We start from the raw sequence: 17720 nt of genomic DNA, 5'->3' as shown, positions 1-17720 counted from the left end.
ACCACAGGCACACACCCCGATGCCTGGCTAACTTTTTCATTTCTTTTTTTTTTTTTTTTTTTTGAGAGGGAGTCTCGCTCTGTCGCCCAGGCTCGAGTGCTGTGGCTGGATCTCAGCTCACTGCAAGCTCCGCCTCCCGGGTTTACGCCATTCTCCTGCCTCAGCCTCCCGAGTAGCTGGGACTACAGGCGCCACCTCGCCCGGCTAGTTTTTTGTATTTTTTTAGTAGAGATGGGGTTTCACCGTGTTAGCCAGGATGGTCTCGATCTCCTGACCTCGTGATCCACCCGTCTCGGCCTCCCAAAGTGCTGGGATTACAGGCTTGAGCCACCGCGCCCAGCCAACTTTTTCATTTCTTGTAGTGACAGGAGTCTTGCTGTGTTGCCCAGGCTGGTCTCAAACTCTTGGGCTCAAGCGATCTTCCCACCTCCGCTTCCCAAAGCACTGGAATTACAGGCGTGAACCACCACACCCTGACAAAATCGATCATCTTCAAAAGAGATGAGTCGGCTACGGAAGTATTAAGAATACACATAATCTCTCTAAGTCCAGAACAGGGAAGTTCTGGGAGAATACTTGAATTTACATTTCAAATTTGATAATCCCTCAGCATCAGAAATCTGCTCGTGGGGCCACGTCAACCCCACTGTAGTAGAAGAGCAGCTGCAAACCCCAAAACAGAAGCACCCGGGGCCACTCAGGGCCTCGAGCTCGCAACCTGTATTCTGTGTGGGACGCATCTGCCCCGGCCTGGAGGAGTCTACCATCTAATGGACACACCTGGCCACAAGACACACCCCTGTTCACAGGGCACAGCTGTGGGCAGACAGGTGCACTCACGGGACACACCCCTGTTCACAGGGCACAGCTGTGGGCAGACAGGTGCACTCACGGGACACACCCCTGTTCACAGGGCACAGCTGTGGGCAGACAGGCGCACTCACGGGACACACCCCTGTTCACAGGACACACCTGTAGGCAGACAGCTGCTTCCACAGAACACACACCTGTTTGCTGGGCACACCTGTGGCTGCTGCACAGGCTCACAGGCATTTGGTACATCTCAGGTCCCCGTGTGGCAACCCCCATGTGTGAGGTGCCCCTTCAGAGAGGAGCTCCCGATCCACACTGGGGCACAGGTGTCAAGTCTCCAAAGAGTGGGTGCTGTGGGCTGCAGGGTCCAAGGGGCGTCTGCAGCTGCACTGATGTCAGGCTGCCCAACAGCTACCCTAGACCCTCAGAGGGACGCCGCCTCTGCTGTCTCCTACAAAGGCCACCTCAGTTTTTTCTGAGGCTTGGTATTTGCTTTACTTATACGTCACAAATCTCAAGATCCTTCCCTTCAAAGAGAATCGCTTATGAAACGGGCATCAGTATAACCACTCTGGTGACCACAACAACCTGANGGGCATGGCTGGCAGTGAGCAGATCTCCTGTTGCAGTGACTCTGGCACAGCTGTCAGTGTGCCTGGCCACACTGTGCCACGTGTTTGCACGTGTGCCCTGGTATGTGGGGCCAGCTGGGTGAGCGGGGCCTCAGGCTGACCTGGGACGAGCCAGCTCGCTGCAGTTGGCCGGCCGTGTTCACGGTGCCCGTGGAGAGGCCCTGTTTGCTGGTGTGTCTTGCCCTGCTTGCTCCTCCATTTATGTTTGTAGTGGTGGTGTGACCTCTGACGTCTGGAGCCCCTGGTGTATCCCCATCATCTCCCCAGGCAGTCACAGGTGGTTTCTGAGGTCTGGGCCCATCCACCTCTTGACCTAGAGACCGAGGTTGGGAGCTCACTGCTTCCTGAAAGTGAAAATTGGGTTCCAGGAGGTTTATATCGAGTTTAGGGCCGATGAACCCCATGGACCCAGCTTACTCTTGCGTGGAAGCCCCTCGGGACAGCTGCCCAACACCCACGTCTATGATGGGCCCGTCTCAGGGCAGCCCCGGACTGTGAGGCCTTTGGTGTGCCCTGGGGCATAGGTGATGGGGATGGGGGAAAGGGAACTGGATTTAGGTCAGAGGGGGGCGTTTACACCAGGGTCAGGTCACCATCCGACTCCGTGGTCTCAGGACCGCGGGCGAGCTGAGCGTTTATCAGTTCTTCAGTGGCTGCCTCCGTGTCGGAGTGGGCCTGGCTGCAGTGAGTGGCGGCAGCTGCCCTTGGACACACAGGTTTCCAGGTTGGTGTCTGCGTGCATGGACAGAGCTCAGAGCAGAAGTGCTCGGCGCCAAGGGTGTCCCACATGCTCCCACAGTGTGTGTGCCTCCTCAGCTGACGCGCTTTGGGGAACAGGGGCCGCTCTCGTTCTGTGGAGCTGGGCAAACCCAGCTGTCACACTGTGGCACGTTTCATACCTTTGTGCTACTGGATGGGGCCAGTTGCGCTCCAGGTGCTGTGGCTTCTTCAAATAGGTGTGCCTTGGGGCATAAGGCGTGGACAGGGCTTGGACCCAGGGGCCTCCTGTGCACAGCCGTGAGCCTAAGCAGTTGCTAGTCATGAGCTTGCGAGAGCCTCCTGTTGAGTCAGGACTTGAGAAGACTGGAGACAGGGCTGCTCTTGCCGGTGGTATGCGGATGGAGGAGCTGTCCTGGAGGGTCTTCCCCTGCTGGGCCTGGCTGAGCATGAGCAGGGGGCCTGGGGCTCCCTGAGGAGGGCTGTGAGTGGGTGCTGGCCTGCCTTGCTTACACTTCGTTTCCTCTTCTCTCCTGCTGCCACCTTCCAGGGCTCATCCATTTTCACACTCCTTTAGGTAAGGCTGAGCCTGGACACACCTGTGGAAGACTGTTCTCTGAATTGGGGCAGGGTGGACTCTGGCAGGGCCTGTGGGCAGCTATGCTGGTAGAGGGCTGGTGAAAGGGGGATCACCCCTTCCAGGACAGCAGTCCCAGCCAGGCAGTTGCTGCATCTCGGGGAACAAAGCAGCAGCGTGGGATCGACGCAGAGGCCCCCCCGGAACCCCCCGGCCCTTCTGTGTCCCTCCTTGTGCTTCCCATTCCCACCCAGGCTCACGGGCTGCCTGCTCCCGGGTCAGTGAATAACTGGCCTGGCGTCCACGCCTGAGTTTACTTCTGAGAAGGAGCCTTTTCATGGGGGAGGGCTGTGCCGACTCTCACCACCTTCCTGTTCGACATCGGTCCTGTTTCCTTGTTTTCCTTCAGATGGAGTTTTGTCTTACTACCTGTGCCTCCCACAGGGCCCTCGTGTGGGCCAGAGCAGGCTCCTCTAGGCCAGCCCGGGGCGCCGCCCGCACCTGCACTTCTGGCTGGAACCGGGAGGTCTAGAGCCAGGCCCAGAGCAATCTGTAATTTCATGTGTTTTTACCTGACCTGGTTGTTTCTTTTTTGCCAAAAGGTCCTTAAACTTGCCGAAGTCAAGTAAGGACATCTGAAGGCTGCTGGTCCCAAATACTTTTCAAAAGCCCAGGCCTGGTCTCCTCACACTTCCTATGGCAGTGCCCTCCTCCCCCAGTGCTATGTGCTGGGCAACTTGGGGTGCCCCCCGTGAGGCCGAGGGCGGACCCTGGGTTGAGTTTCCTTCGGGGCGTGGTGTGGAGGGGCAGACTTGGGGCGCCCGCCGTGAGGCCGAGGGCGGACCCTGGGTTGAGTTTCCTTCGGGGCGTGGTGTGGAGGCAGCAGCTTGATCCGACTGCCGAGAGTGGGGCAATCCCAGCTCTGCCCATCCCCGCCCAGTTGGGGTTGTGTGTGGATCTCGGTGTTAACTCTTGCTTCCTTCTCTGCTTCTGCCATGCTTCCAAGCAGCAGCTACTCCATCCGCCACTCAATAAGTATGCCGGCCATGAGGTAACGTATGCTCGCTGCAGCTCCAGAGCCGGGTGTCTCTGGTGGGGGTTGGGGCGGCTCCCGCCGGTCACACCTTGCCCTTCCCATATCCCTGGATTAATTACGGACGCCATTCCCTTGGCAATCTCCTGATGGCTAAGGGCTGGTAAAGACCCCCTCTAGGCTGATGAGGAAGCTGGTAGGGGTCAGGCTCTCGACCTGCAGCCTCCAGAGGAGATCCTTGTGTCAAACTCGGCCGTGTCCTTTCCCAGTTGTCCCTGGCTGCCTGCAGCGTCAAGCTGGGGTGGGGTTGGAGAGGCTGGCACACAGATCCTGGCACTCGCCCTGGAGGGCTGTCAGTCAGGACACTTTATGGGTCTCAGCCTTCGTGGGAACACCCAGAGCTATGGTCCCTATTTCGTGCCTGTGCCTTCAGGCACTGCCCTGATTCTCAGGAGAGTCCTGTTCTCCTTGTGGGGACTCCGGCTGGGCGTCACAGACGTGCTGGTCTCTAGAGGCCCCGGGCCTGGGAGGGGTATCTGGTTCTGTGGGAGGGACTGAGTGGGATGGAGCTGGCCTGCTTTCTCCTCCTCTGTCTCCTTGTCACTCTGCTGTCCCAGAAGTGTCCTTGGTCTTCCCTTCGCTTCTCTGAGAGATGTGCGTGAACTCCAGACTTTTCATAACCTCAGTACAGGAGCCCAGGGTGTCCCCGTAGGGTACAGCAGAGGGGGGCCGACATCCCCCCGGCTGCACAGTCAGGGAGTTTCCAGTTGCCTTGTGTGATGTCTGGACCTGTCCCTGTGACTGTTGGGCATGACCGACCTCACTTCTGACCTGGGGGGTCTCTGGAATGACCTGGCTGTCTCACATTTTTGCCATGAGATCTTGGGATTTTGTTAGGGTCCTTTGGAGGCTGGCCCTCGCCCTGAGGCCCTTCTGAGTTAGAGGGCAGCACAACCCTTTTCTCTTGACACCAACACTCTTCCCTCTTTCTTGAAAGGAACTCTGCAACCTTCAAGTCATTTGAGGACCGAGTTGGGACCATAAAGGTAATTGTACCTGGACTGTTACTAGTCATCGTAGACTCACATGCCGTTGTAGAAAGTAATGCAGAGAGGTTCCTTGTGCCTTTTACACAGTTCTCTCCCGTGACAACATCTCGGAAAATCCTGTAGTGCAGCCTCCCCACCAGGACGTTGGCACTGACTCAGGACACAGAACGTCTCCACACTGCCCTTCCCGGTCCCCACTGCCCTTCCTGGTACCTTCTTGGCCGCGCCGACCTTCCTCCTGCCCTACCCCCGGCAACCCCTAGTCCACTCTCCCTTTGTATCGTTGTGTCATTTCAAGAATGTCACGTAAATGGAGCGATACAGTGTGCAGCTGTTTGGCATTCCCTGTCTTCATTTGGCATCATCCTCTGGAGACTGTCCAGCTGGTGCCCGTCTGTGATCTGCTCCCTGTTGCTGCTGAGCAGGGTTCATGTCACATAAGCTTTTGTAGAGCACTGAGCATGGGCCTGGGGTCTGCCTTGTGCTGTGTGCTCTGTCTCAGGTTTTTCTGTCATCTTTTCTCTCCCGTAGTCTAAGGTTGTGGGTGACCGAGAGAACGGCAGTGACAACCTCCCTTCCTCAGCGGGGAGTGGTGACAAGCCCCTGTCGGATCCCGCACCTTTCTAAGCCTGTGGTCGCTTCGCCCCGCTGCAGAGCACACGCAGCACGCCCTCAGCATCCCGCCGCAGCTCTGTTCAGCGGAGCAGCCAACCAGGCGGATGAGCAGAGCCGGCTTTGAGGACAGTCCTGCCCATCCACATGGAGATGTGGCTGCCGCGTTCGCATGAATTTAGAGAACACAGTCTTGTACACAGATGTTTTACACTCAAGTTTGTAGATGAAACAGATCACTGTGCTGTCCTTCCCAGGGGTGCAGGAAGTGGACAGGGTGGAGGATTTGAAAGAATATTGAGCCAAAGCCCAGGCTCCCTTTGGGAATCATGTTAGCCCATCAGAATGTTGAAGGATTGAAGAGTTCTAAGCATCAAATAAGTGGCATTTTCTGACTTCCTCCTCCCCCTTCCCTGACTCACAGAAGGAACACAATCACCCAGCAAGTCCTACCTGTTACACAATCTTTTATCTCAAAATGCCGAACAAGAAAACTCAGTTTTCTGAGACCCCCAGAAAGGAAACCGATCATCAGCAGCTGCCTAATTGTCACGCTAATCTAGCTTTAACGGAAGCAAATTCATTCTTTTTTAAATGCAGTGGACTTTTCAAAAAGTTTAAATTAGGCAAAGCAGCTTTAGCCTCATAGAGAATAGTATGTCTTTGGACTCAAGCTGAAATACAAGCCTTACATTGCCTTATGCTTTATTTCTTTATAATTTTTATGTGTATATAGATGAGAGTTCCTTAATGGTTGTGAGCACTGTGTGGAATTTTACACCTGGTCTGCGTGGCAGCCTGTTCCAGTTGGGGTGTTTGATTTCATGCACACTCCATCCCAGTGTACAAAACCTGCTTCTCTTCTCAACCGTGGCAGCTCCCACTGGCTCCCCTGCTCTGCCCCAAAGGGCTCTTGAGCCTCTGGGAATGGGGGAGCCAAGAGAAGGAAAAGCCTGTCTTTAGCACCCTTTAAAAGAGCTGTGCCCCCGTTCTCAGTGCTGCCTTTGCATGGGCCTGGCCCGGCTGGCACTCGTCAGTGACTCCAACCCGCCTGCTTGCTGCATTTGGGATGAAATGACCCCACAGGTCAGGTGGAGGGTGGGGCATGGGCATCGGCCAGGATTGCTGTTGCCTTTTTCTCAGGAGCTACAAAGATCTCTTCCTGTTACTAAGTGATCACACCCCAGCAGCTTCTCTCTCACACCAGGGCCCTGCATGTCAGATGGCATGGTCTGCAGGGGTAGCTCTGTGCCTTAGTGGCTCTTGGCAGGACACTGAGGGCCTGCCTGTGGTGTGCCTGGCTCTGCCACTCCCAGGAGGGGAAGGGCTGCTCAGCTCAAAGTGTCCTGTTCGGTAGAGCAAGTGTCCTCTGACAACTCTGTCCCCAGACAGTTCAGACACCCCTGGGGATGGCACTCCACACACGACAAAGATGCAGGGGCCAGGGAACCCCAGTGCTTGGTGCCCTTTGTCCAGGGTTAAAATTGGCCTGTGGGGTGTGGTGTGAAGGCAGGTTGCGCGGGTGTTAACTGATGTATCTTTTCCTTAAGGTTATTATAATAATGGGTAATTTGTCAATAAAGCATTCCTTTGGGGGAAAGTCTCCCGTGGCTTGTGTGATGTGTCGTTCAGGACAGGACCGTGATGAGTGGTAAATGAACCGACACGCGGCACCTGCCCTAATGAGTCCGCAGTTTTGGGAGAGGCAGGCAGGGGACAGTACCAAAGACGACGGGCAGGTCCTCAATGCTGGGACTACAAGCGGAGCCAGCTGTGAGGGGAGAATGGTATCTGGCCACCCTGTGAAGTCAGACCCAGAGTCTTGGGAAGAGGAAACAGCCCTGGGAGGGCGAGGAGGAGCTCACCAGGCTCCAGGTTGGGCCAGGAGCTCCAGAGGCTTCGCCAGCTGTCCCTGCAAGCACTGAGCTGCTGCTGGGCACACCTGTAGTCCCAGTCATTCTGGAGGGTGAGGCAGATCACCTGAGCCCAGGAGTTCAAGACCAGCCTGGGCAACATATTGGGATTCCAGCTCAACTAAGTAGGCCGGATGTGGTGGCTCATGTCTATAAGCTCAGGACTTTGGGAGGCCAAGATGGGAGGATCACTTGAGCCTGGGAGTTTGATACCAGCTTGAGCAATGTAGCCAGGCCCTGACTCTACAAAAAAGTGAAATAATTAGTCCCAGCTGCTCAGGAAGCTGACCCTTGAGTCCAGAAGGTTGAGATTGCAGTGAGCCATGATCACGCCACTACACTCCAGTCTGGGCGAGAGATTGAGACCCTGTCTCAAAAAAATAGTAATAGTTGTAGGCCACGTGCCGTGGCTCACGCCTGTAATCCCAGCACTTTGAGAGACTGAGGTGGATGGATCACAAGATCAGGAATTTGAGACCAGCCTGGCCAAGATGGTGAAACCCTGTCTCTACTAAAAATACAAAAATTAGCCAGCGGTGGTGGGCGCCTGTAATCCCAGCTACTCGGGAGGCTGAGGCAGGAGAAGCGCTTGAACCCAGGAGGCAGAGGTTGCAGCAAGCCGAGATCGAGCCATTGCACTCCAGCCTGGGTGACGAGAGTGAGACTCCGTCTCAAAAAAAAAAAAAAGTTGTAGTATAGAGTGCTGTGCATTCGAAAAGCCACGTGCTGGCCGTCTTGCCTCTGGTGAAGAGCTAGGCTGCATCAGACACAAGTGCCAGGAGCCCGCTGGGCGGAGGTGGGTGGAAGTGGGCAGGGCCCCACTACCTGGGCGAGCATGTGATGGCTGTCAGGGGTTCATGTTACTCCATGCTCAACGGCCTTCAAAGGCTTGACCTCGTTCTGGGGACGAGGGACCACTTGGAATAATAGTACCTGAAGCCTCTCACGTGCTGAATGAACAGGGCAAGTTTGGACTCTTTGGCTCAGGTCAGAAGACAGCCAAGACGGCACCGATGAAATGAAGCAGGGTCCTCCCTCCGGGCGGGCTCCCACAGCAGCTGCTGCGGGAAGGATCCACCTGCCGCTGCGCAGAACGTTTGCTTCTGCGGGTTAGACGAGTGCACCTGTGGCTCCGGGATGTCCCATGGTGGTGCAAGGGCTGCTTTGTTGTTAGGGGTTTTTTTATTTTATTTTTTTTATACGGAGTCTTGCTCTGTCACCCAGGCTGGAGTGCAGTGACGGATCTCAGCTCACTGCAAGCTCCGCCTCCCGGGTCCACGCCATTCTCCTGCCTCAGCCTCCCGAGTAGCTGAGACTACAGGTGCCCACCACTACACCCGGCTAATTTTTTGTATTTTTGGTAGAGATGGGGTTTCACCATGTTCGCCAGGATGGTCTCGATCTCCTGACCTCGTGATCCGCCCGCCTCGGCCTCCCAAAGTGCTGGGATTACGGGCGTGAGCCACTGCGCCTGGCCTTGTTAGGGGTTTTAACGTAATTTACAGGATTCTAAAGTCAAAACTGGATACAAAGCCATGCTCAGAAACAGGCTCTGCTCCCCACCCACCCTCTGTCATGACTTACTGCTCATCCTCCCAGTGTGTTTCACGCAAAAGTAAGCACCTATGAAGATGCTCTCATTCCCTTCCTTTCCTCGGTCAAACAATGGCATACACTGTTCTGCACTTTGCCCCTCCTTCCCACTGACACGCTCCAGAGTGCTCACTGCGTCATCTGTACAGACCCTGAGGGGCGGCCAGGCGCGGTGGCGCACGCCTGCAGTCCCAGCACTTTGAGAGGCCGAGGCAGGCGGATCACCTGAGGTCAGGAGTTTGAGACCAGCCTGGCCAACATGGTGAAAAAATACTAAAAATACAAAAATACAAAAATTAGCCAGGCGTGGTGGCACGTGCCTGTAATCCTAGCTGCTCAAGAGGCTGAGGCAGGAGAATCACTTGAACATGGGAGGCAGAGGTGGCAGTGAGCCGAGATCATGCCATTGCACTCCAGCCTGGGCGATAAAGCGAGACTCTGTCTTAAAAAAAGAAAACAAAACTTGAGGGGCACCTCCACTCTGCCCTGGTTTGGCACTTTGCATGTGTCCGTTCTTAGTCTTTGGCGTTCCTATTGGAAGACTCCTTTAGTGGGAGCACCAGACTTCGGAGGTCAGAGGCAGCCAGGCTGACCCCAGATGGAAGAGCAGGGAAAGTTAGGTGGCCTTGAATTGTATGGTACATAAGCCCCAGTACAGCAGGGAGCTGGCACCAATAAAGGGTGAAATGCGCTGTTGCCGCCTGCAGTCAGGATTTACCCTAATTTACGTGGTCTTCATTTATTGAACAGATACTGTAACTGCCCTGCGGGTAAGAGTCTGCTAGGTTTTGTGTGGTCCAAGGGTGAGTCCGACGTGGACCCAGTGCTCGAGGACTTTGCAAACCATCTGTCGGGGAAGACATATTCCCCTGTGTACCTGGCTCATGTTTGACGAGGTGAAATGCTTGGAGAGCTTCGAGGACGGAGCAAGTGGAGTAAGTGGACCTGAGGAGCGGGCAGCAATGCCTGAAGGCTCAGTCCCCTCTTCTCAGAGTGAGGATAATGGCATCTGCCTCATCATATTGAAGGGCTTAAGCTTATACAGCACTTAGCACAGGGCCTGATGTATCAGAGGTAAACATGACACTCTTCCCAACTGTAGCCACAATCAATCTTTTCTTTTCTTCTTTTTTTATTTTTTATTTCTTTTGAGACCTTCCTGTCGTCTTTTTTTATTTTTTATTTTTTTTGAGACAGGGTCTTGCTCTGTCGCCCAGGCTGGAGTGCAGTGGTGCAATCTTAGCTCACTGCAACCTCCACCTCCCGGGCGCAAGCAATTCTCCTGCCTCAGCCTCGTGAGCAGATGGGATTTACAGGGGCGTACACCACCACGCCCAGCTAATTTTTGTATTTTTAGTCGAGACAGGGTTTTGCCATGTTGGCCAGGCTGGTCTTGAACTCCTGACCTCAGGTGATCTGCCCACCTCGGCTTCCCAAAGTGCTGGGATTACAGGCATGAGCCAGTGTACCTGGCCATACCTTCCTGTCTTATTTTCTCCAAGCAGGCTGGCGTGTTCATGGATCGATATATGTGTGATACTTTTTATGTATCGTGCATCGTGCTCATTTTAGTTTCAGGAGTTCTTTGCTCCTGTGTAGCCTTTCTATACATTATCTTTCTTTTTTTTTCTTCTTTTTAAATAAGAGATGGGGTCTTGCTCTGTTACGCAGGCAGGAATGCAGGGACACAGTCATAGCTCACTGCAGCCTTGACCTCCCACCCGATCCAGCCTCCTGAGTAGCTGGGACTACAGGGGCATGCATGCCACTGTGGCCCGGCCAATTAAAAAAAAATTTTTTTTGGCCGGGCGCAGTGGCTCACGCCTGGAATCCCAGCACTTTGGGAGGCCGAAGCGGGTGGATCACGAGGTCAGGCGATTGAGACCATCCTGGCGAACATGGTGAAACCCCGTCTCTACTAAAAATACAAAAAAATTAGCCGGGCGTGGTGGCAGGCACCTGTAGTCCCAGCTACTTGGGAGGCTGAGGCAGGAGAATGGCGTGGACCTGGGAGGCGGAGCTTGCAGTGAGCGGAGATTGCGCCACTGCACTCCAGCCTGGGTGACAGAGCGAGACTGTCTCAAAAAAATTTTTTTTTTTTTTCTGTAGAGATGGGGGTCTCACTCTGTCGTCCAGGCAGGTCTCAAATTCCTGGGCTCCAGTGATCCTCCTGCCTTGGTCTACCAAAGTGCTGAGATTCCAGGCGTGAGCCATGGTGTCCCGTTGTATACGTTTCAGTAACTATAATATTCCATTTGAGTGCTCACTTGTGCAGTTGGGCAGGTTTCCATTCTATTAAAAATAGTGCCTTCATGGACATTTCAGTGCATATACCTTTTTCTGTATTTGTGAATATTTTCTTTGAAAGAATGTCCATAAAGTGTAACTACTAGGTCTCAGAGGGACTCACTTAAGGCCTGGTTCATTCATTCTTGCAGCTCCCAGCACAAGTGGAATACAGCTTCAACCTGAGATCGGTACCAGGCCCATTTCATTTTCTCATCCCTCCAATTCTGGCCTGAAATCATTCATTCTCTTGAATCTATAGTTGTAGATATGAACCTGGCCTTTCTGCTTCTTGGGTTCCATAAGCCTTGTCTTCCTGCTTGCTTGATGTTGCACAGTTTAATGACTGCTAGGAGGCTTCCCAAGCTCTCTGACACTTCCAGGCTCCGAGACTGCAACAAGCTTGGCAATTCAAGACCGGCATTATGGCAGTGAGTTATGAGGGCAGAGGAAGGAGGAGGCCAGAACGTATTGAGAGAGAATTTGGGTTTCACGCAGTATGTCACTGGAAGCCTTGGATGCCACTGGATTTGTTTTAAAAAGATGACCTCACTGAACTCAGGTAAACGGGCAAGGGTGGAAGCGAGGAGGCAGGAGCACCGGCCGCAGAGGTCTGGGAGCTTCTAGGATGGGAAGTGGCACAGGCCGCCTATGCAGGGCAGGCCGTCAGTGAGTGGCGGAGCGCCTGCAGTCACAGGGACAGGGAAGGGTGGCCGGCGGGTCTCCACGCCCTCAGCGGGCCGACGGGACGGACAAAGGCAGAGGGAAGTGGAGTGGACGTTCGTCGTCCTGCCCCTCCACGCCGTTGTTTGGAGATGATTCCGGGAGGGTGGGAGGGTGCTGGCCTCAGCATTTCAGTGGTTGGACAGGAAGGAAGGAAGTCCCATCTCGGCGCTCCAGGGATGCGCAAATGTCAGTCCCAGGACAGTGGCTCGGGAGGGGGGCGGGGGCGACGGTCCGCAGCCATCTCCCACCAGCTCCCTGTTCAGTTCTTTGATGAGAACGATTACGTTTTCTCAATCTTACCTAAAGTGCTGAGTAAACTTACCTGCAAGACCAGCAAGCCCTGCGCCTCGCTTTCTGCGCGGTTCCCCGCAGCACATGCCGGCCCACTCGGGACTCGGGATCCACCTGCGGCCACCTGAAGACTGGGAGGGCTGGCTCCGCCCCCGCCCCAACCGGCACGACGGGCCCCGCCCACTCATGGGCGGAGCCTCCGCCGGGCGCCTCTGCCCCGGGCTGTCACTCGGGACTCCGCCCCCGGTGGGCGGAGCCTCTGCTCGGCGCTCAGAGCGCATGCGCAGCCAGTCCCGCCCGCGGCTCCGACCCGCCGGAGCCCACGTCCTTCCGGGAGCGCGCGCGCCGGTGCGGGTGCGTGCGTGAGCGTGCGCGTCTCCGCTGCCGCTGCCGCTGCCGCTGCCGGTGCTGCACCCGCGCCCTCTGCCGCCGCCGCCGCCGCCCGGGGTCTCCAGGCTGAGGAGTGCGTCGGCCACTGCCCAGCAGCGCCGCGGAGCGGGGAGCGGAGCCGCGGAGCCGGCGGGAGGGCGGGCGGGCGGGCGGACGGGCAGGTGAGCTCGCTGCGGGCCGGGCGGGCGGGTCGGCCCACGTCAGGCCGGGGCGGTCGGGCGGGCGGGGGCGGGGGCGCGGGTGGGGGCGGGGGCGGTGCGCCAAAGCCGGAAATGGCGGCGACCCCCGGGCCGGGGCCGCGCGGGCGCTCGGGGCCGGAGCTGCTGCGACGCCGCGGCCTGGGCCGGGCCGGGCCGGGGCGGGGGCGCGGGAAGGTCGGTGCCGGGGCCTGCGGGAGTCGGGCCGGGCCGGGGGTCTGAGTGCCGCGTCCCGCGGTGGGAACTGGGGCCGCGCTCTCCGCGGGTCTCTCCGGGCCCGGGACGCCGCCTCCGCTTCCCCAGGTCCCCGCGGCCGCCCCCGACCCCCCGGGGTCCTCCCCCTTCTGCGGGAGGACCGGAGAAGCTGGAGCATCGCTGGTTTTAGGGTGGCAGATAATTTAGTCCCTGGGTCGTTGTGTTTATAGCTCGGGGAATTGAAAATTGTTCTTTAGCGCACCTTAAATTAATCTTTCAGACGTTTTAAATTCCAAAAAGCATTTGGTTTGTAAGAAAAAACCTGCCTTAGCCGCCTTATAAAAAGATTTGAAGCCATGCTTTATATTGAACTCTTAAGGAGAGAGTATTAGGAACTCATCCGTTCAGGTTCTAACTTGTTGGTTTTAAGTGTCTGGATTAAAGACTCTCTTTTTCGTGTGCCGAAGCCATGATTTCTCAAATTCATTCAGTTGTGTCATACAGGAAAAGGAAGCAAAAATTTCAGCTTCATTTTTGTTTTCCGGCTTAGGCTTGGTTGGGAAAATTTGGTGGTGGTTAGACACTTCTGCTCTTATTTATCTGTTTAGAAAAACCTAATGGCAAAAACAGTTATATTGCTCCATCTATTGTCATGGTTACTTGAAGGCAAAACTTTACCCAAAGCTTCTGAGATTTTATGTTCGTTTATTTGCTTCTCTTTTTAAAAAATGTCAGCTGAGTTTCAGGAATGAGTGATCTGTCAAACAGGAGATGAAATTAGAAGCCTGGATCTAAGGGCTGTGGGGAAGTTTCGGTTGAGTTCATGGTTCCCCTTTCACTTGTGTCGGTGCTGTAGGACTCGGGCTGGCTCCAGCTGGCGTCTGGCCCAGCAGAGAGCTGTAGGGGCCCGCTCTGGTTGCTGGCTGTGTGGCCTCTGATGGACGCCCCTGGCGAGGGTGTTAATGAGCCTGCATCGTCTGAGTCCACCCACCCTCTGACTGGCCCCTGACTCACTCTGCACCTGCCGTATCAGCCTCCTTGCTGGTTCTGAACAGACCCACATGCTCTGTCCTTGGATCTTCCTGGAATGCCTGGTGCCTTAACCTCCTGGCCTGGCGACTGCCTGCCTACCGTGCCACCCAATTCCCTGTCTCCCTTCCTCACTTCATTTTCCCACAGTGCTGAATCCTCCTAGTGTCCTGCTTAATGCATTTATCGTACTTAATATTTTACTGTGAGTTAGTAAGGTTCTGGAGAGACTTTTGTGAAAAGACCAGTTGCTGGCACGTGATCTGGGCCCAGTAAATATTTGTTCAGTGAATGAACGTGAGGAGGTTAGCAGCAGCTGTGCCTGGGGCTGGCCTTGTCACCCGGAAGTCCTTGTGGGTGAGGTCTAAGCACGTAGAGGTAAGGGTTCCTGGAACGTTGGCCCTCAGGACAGAGAGCCACCAGCTGTCACCTGCCCACTGGGGAAAGAGCCAGGTAGGGGGTGGCTCGGAAGGGTGCATGGGACCCTTGTAAATCTTTTTGCAACTTTGAATCTATAATTATTTCAAAGTTAAAACGTTTCTAAAAAGTCAGATCTGTTTGGGCGCGGTGGCTCACACCCATAATCTCAGCATTTTGGGAGGCCGAGGTGGGCTGATCACTTGAAGTCAGGAGTTCCAGACTAGCCTGGCCAACATGGTGGAACCCCGTCACTACTAAAAATACAAAATTAGCTGGGTGTGGTGGCATGTGCCTGTAATCCCAGCTACTTGGGAGGCTGAGGCAGGAGAATCACTTGAACCCAGGAGGCAGAGGTTGCAGTGAGCCAAGATCACGCCTCTGCACTCCAGCCTGGGCAAAAAGAGCGAAATTCCGTCTCAACAACAACAACAATAACAACAACAACAAAAATTAGCCGGTCATGGTTGTGGGCATACATAATCCCAGCTACTCAGGAGGCTGAGGCAGGAGAATCCCTTGAACCTGGGAGGTGGAGGTTGCAGTGAGCCAAGGTCACACCCCTGCACTCCAGCCTGGCCGATAGAGCAAGACTCAGTCTCAAATAAATAAAAATAAAAAAATAAAAAGTCAGATCTGCCACTGGTAATAATGCTTTTAGAAATTTTGTCTTTGATTACCAGGAAAAACCCTACGTGCTAGTTCTTTTTTTTTTTTTTTTTTTTTTTTTTTTTTTTTTTTTTTTTTTTTTGAGACGGAGTCTCGCTCTGTCGCCCAGGCTGGAGTGCAGTGGCGCGATCTCGGCTCACTGCAAGCTCCGCCTCCCGGGTTCAGGCCATTCTCCCGCCTCAGCCTCCGAGTAGCTGGGACTACAGGCGCCCGCTACCGCGCCCGGCTAGTTTTTTTTTTGTATTTTTAGTAGAGACGGGGTTTCACCATGTTAGCCAGGATGGTCTCGATCTCCTGACCTCGTGATCCACCCGCCTCGGCCTCCCAAAGTGCTGGGATTACAGGCTTGAGCCACCGCGCCCGGCCACGTGCTAGTTCTTATACTCTGTCGTGACATTTGGTCATCAAGTAGAGTGAGGTGGAATTTAATTCAGGAGAGTGACTGTGGTTGATCTCCTTAGCACGAGGCCCTTCAGCTGTGGTGCTGTGACAGCAACAGAGGCTGCTTGGTGACTTGAGGATTTTGGCGTCCTTTCCACAACCTCCACCTCATGCCCACATTAACTCAGAGCGAGTGGGCTTCAGGGCTTTCCTGCATCCCCAAAGATGGTGGTATTAACATGGTTCAGAGATTGAACAGACGCTGCACGTTTCTCAGTCATTTTTGTTCCTCAGTTCCCCTCGCCTGGAGGGTGGATGCTGCTGAGCCCGGTTGTACAGCTGCCCCTGTGACCAGCAGCTTTGCCCAGGGTCTCCCTGTTAATCATCGTCAGAACCGGAACTTGAACTCAAGGCTTCGCTAGACCAGGTTTCTTCTAAGTATCTGGCATCACCAGGAAGAGCCCCGTACAAGGTGCTGGTTTTGTTATCCTTAGAGCCCAGATGCGAGGTGCTCACGTGTATGCTTGGGGTTAGCAGTTCCGTAGGTGTTTGTTGAATGAATCACTAAAATGCAGTGGGGCGAGGAGTCATGATAAGGTGGAATTTTATCTAAGGTGGAGTTTGCTTCTGCAATCAGGCAGGAAGGTGAATGTTATACCCAGTTAGGAGCACGTAATGTCGCAGGTAAACTGTATCAGCAAACGAAAGCAGTTTTTCTCCAGCGCGGAGACAGCCCCTGGGTCACTGGGCTGGGTGAGAAGAAGCCATTTGTAGAGAAATGAAACTTGATGACTAGTCCTGCACGAGAGATGGAGAAGAGACCCCTAACTTTCCGATTATTTCCAAGCGGCCGTTAAAATGAGTGCTGCCAGGCCGGCCTGGCGGCTCATGCCTGTAATCCCAGCACTCTGGGAGGCCGAGGCGGGTGGATCTCGAGGTCAAGATATTGAGACCATCCTGGTCAACATGGTGAAACCCTGTCTCTAGTAAAAATACAAAAATTAGCTGGGCATGGTGGCACATGCGTGTAGTCCCAGCTACTCGGGAGGCTGAGGCAGGAGAATTGCTTGAACCTGGAAGGCAGAGGCTGCAGTGAGCCAAGATCGTGCCACTGCACTCCAGCCTGGCAACAGAGCGAGGCTCCGTCTCAAAACCCACAAAGTAGGGCTTCTAAAATGAGACTCATTGTGATGTTCTGATTAGAACATTCTCATGCCACAAAGTCCTGAGATGGATCCAGGGAGCACAGTCTTCTGTCAGACGCGCCTCCTGCCCGCCGTAGGCTTTCCCACTGTGGCAGCAGAATCTGTTCTAGACCTTCATGAAAGAGGACAAGATCAAGGCTCACGTGACTGGGGCTGGATTGGAGCTGCTCTGTCTCTGAGCCTCTGCATTCTGTAAAATGAGGGTAGTGGTGCCTCCCCTGCGTGCCTGCTGGGAGAGAAAAGGAGGCAATAAATGAAAGGTGTCTTATCACCTCGTTCCTGAATAGAAGTGACAGAGATGCTGAAAAACAGTAATAGTCTTGTTTTATGAAAGTGCTACCCCTAATCTAGGAACTGGGACTGCCATGCCAGGAGCCCTCAGATAATGACATCCCTGAAGAGGATTAGCAGCTAGTCTGTTATCAGTCACAAGCAGTTCAACCCAGAAGATTTAAGGATTAGATTACCCAACAACCTTGAGTGTAGATTTTGTCTCTCATCACCCTTTGCGTTAATTTTGGGTGCATTGTGTATTAATGAGGAAGTTTGTTCTGCTTTATTCTTGGTACGTGACAGACAATAGATATAGGTCATTAGAAATAAAAATTGTTGGCTGGGCGCGGTGGCTCATGCCTGTAATCCCAGCACTTTGGGAGGCTGAGACGGGCAGATCACGAGGTCAGGAGATCGAGACCATCCTGGCTACCACGGTGAAAGCCCGTCTCTACTAAAAAATACAAAAAACTAGCCGGGCGAGGTGGCGGGCACCTGTAGTCCCAGCTACTCGGGAGGCTGAGCCAGGAGAATGGCGTAAACCCGGGAGGCGGAGCTTGCAGTGAGCTGAGATCCGGTCACTGCACTCCAGCCTGGGTGACAGAGCGAGACTCCGTCTCAACAACAACAAAAAAAAGAAATAAAAATTGTTTTAACTTTTATGAGTTTTGCAGACATTGATATTTCACATTGAAATTGCAGAAATTAGGACAGCATCTCAT

General features: G+C 54.4%; 1 protein-coding gene and 1 long non-coding RNA gene across 4 annotated transcripts in view; both read left to right on the top strand.

Moving 5' to 3' along the window:
- The first annotated feature begins 1729 nt into the window (after positions 1-1729).
- Positions 1730-7036, top strand: LOC112632739. The gene is made up of 2 exons (XR_003121439.1): positions 1730-4818; positions 5353-7036. It is a non-coding gene; the product is annotated as an uncharacterized LOC112632739 (long non-coding RNA).
- A 5538-nt stretch (positions 7037-12574) lies between these two features.
- Positions 12575-17720, top strand: part of DNAJC5 (DnaJ heat shock protein family (Hsp40) member C5) — a 43297-nt gene continuing 38151 nt past the window's right edge. For all 3 annotated transcript variants that reach the window (XR_003121438.1, XM_025398691.1, XM_025398692.1), the window contains exon 1: positions 12575-12793. The gene's annotated coding sequence lies outside the window, so the exon portion shown is untranslated. The remainder of the gene's footprint in view (positions 12794-17720) is intronic.

The sequence above is a fragment of the Theropithecus gelada genome, chromosome 10 (genome assembly GCF_003255815.1).
Source record: "Theropithecus gelada isolate Dixy chromosome 10, Tgel_1.0, whole genome shotgun sequence".
Classification (NCBI taxonomy): Eukaryota; Metazoa; Chordata; class Mammalia; order Primates; family Cercopithecidae; genus Theropithecus; species Theropithecus gelada.
Note: the sequence above shows the minus strand (reverse complement) of the source record. Positions and strands in the feature narration are given on the sequence as shown.